General features: G+C 37.2%; 1 protein-coding gene across 1 annotated transcript in view; it reads left to right on the forward strand.

Annotated features, from left to right (window-relative positions):
• The window catches only part of LOC107717730 (gastrula zinc finger protein XlCGF57.1-like), an 8,417-nt gene that overhangs the window by 4,977 nt on the left and 2,007 nt on the right, over positions 1-1,433 (forward strand). The window lies entirely within an intron of this gene.

Here is a 1,433-nt window from a genome sequence, read left to right on the forward strand (position 1 = left end):
TTATACTACAAAATGTAATAGAATATTGCATAAGTACGCGATTTGGGACGCACCTAATGTAAAGATGTGGCGCGACGCAACACTGTGCTTCTCGTCCGTTATGTGACCGGCTTCAAAGTCCGGTGCTGCATTGCTTTGTTTACTGCAGTTACCGGGGAAACAGTTATAGGTCTGCAGTTCTGAAAGTGCCACCTGCTGGCAGAGAATGAATGAGTTTTCAATAAGGCTGTTGTATCCGGAGACTGCAGTTTCAAGACCGCATTTCTAGGAACTTAGTTTTTTTTTAACAAATTATGGTTTGTGCCACTGCTGCTCTAAACTAACGGTACTGGCGATTACCAAAATCATTTTTTAGTTTTCTGTACGAGTTAGTCCTCCAATATGCATAAGCTCTTTAGTAACAGTAGTAGGCAGTTTCTAATGCTATAATATAATTATTGCTGTTATCTATGAAAGGCAGAGAGCTTTATAGTGTTTTTTTTTTTTTCAGATACCCAATTACAGTCAAAAAGTACCTAATGCCACCAAGAACGAAAGCTATTTTTCAGATACCCAATTACAGTCAAAAAGTACTTAAACAATGCCAGCAAGAACGCAAGCTATGAAGGGCATAGGAGGCCATTTTTGTTATGGTGAATAAATAAAGTATTTAGTTATAAATAAATGACAAATTTTTATTTAAACAATTTTGACAGATTCCTAAAATTCTTAATGTGTTTTCTCTTTATTATGGCAGGTGGTCTGATAAATTGTTAAGCACTGTATGTTTTCATAGCATTCAGTTGGAACGTTTGTTTTAAGGACATTGGGCAGAATGTGGAATAGTGTGTTTTTGTCAATAAAATAAAAAAAGAAAATTGTCGGTTTTTAATCCGATTAATCGAAAAAATAATCGACCAACTAATCGATTATCAAAATAATCGTTAGTTGCAGCCCTACTTATATGTCAACCACCCATATTTTCCTCCCATCTCGTATTTATTCACTTTAGGGGTTCCGCCTCCATGTCATTTTCTTTCCGAACACGTTTGAGAATTAGAATTGTTGCTCTCCACAAAGATGGCCTAGGCTATAAGAAGATCTGTAACACCCTTAAACTGAGTGGCAGTACAAGCGGCCAGGGTCATACAGATGTTTTCTAAGACGAGTTCCACTCGGAACAGGCCTCGCAAGGGTCGATCAATGCATAGTTTGTCCAAGGATTTTTAATTGAAGTGCGTTTTATTTTTATTGTATAAAAATAGAATTAGAATGAATGTAGACACTATTTATACACTATTTGCTTTAGGGCTGCACGATTAATCGAATGTTATTGTCATGCGCATCTTGTCAGTAAAGCCGGTTCTGTGATTAGCAGTAAATCTCCAGCACGTGCTTTCAGATGGAGCAGCATTTACTACACAGAGCCGTAGTTCACTGTAGGGATGTAACGA

Source organism: Sinocyclocheilus rhinocerous, unplaced genomic scaffold, assembly GCF_001515625.1.
Source record: "Sinocyclocheilus rhinocerous isolate Xijiao unplaced genomic scaffold, SAMN03320098_v1.1 scaffold903, whole genome shotgun sequence".
In the NCBI taxonomy this organism is placed as follows: domain Eukaryota; kingdom Metazoa; phylum Chordata; class Actinopteri; order Cypriniformes; family Cyprinidae; genus Sinocyclocheilus; species Sinocyclocheilus rhinocerous.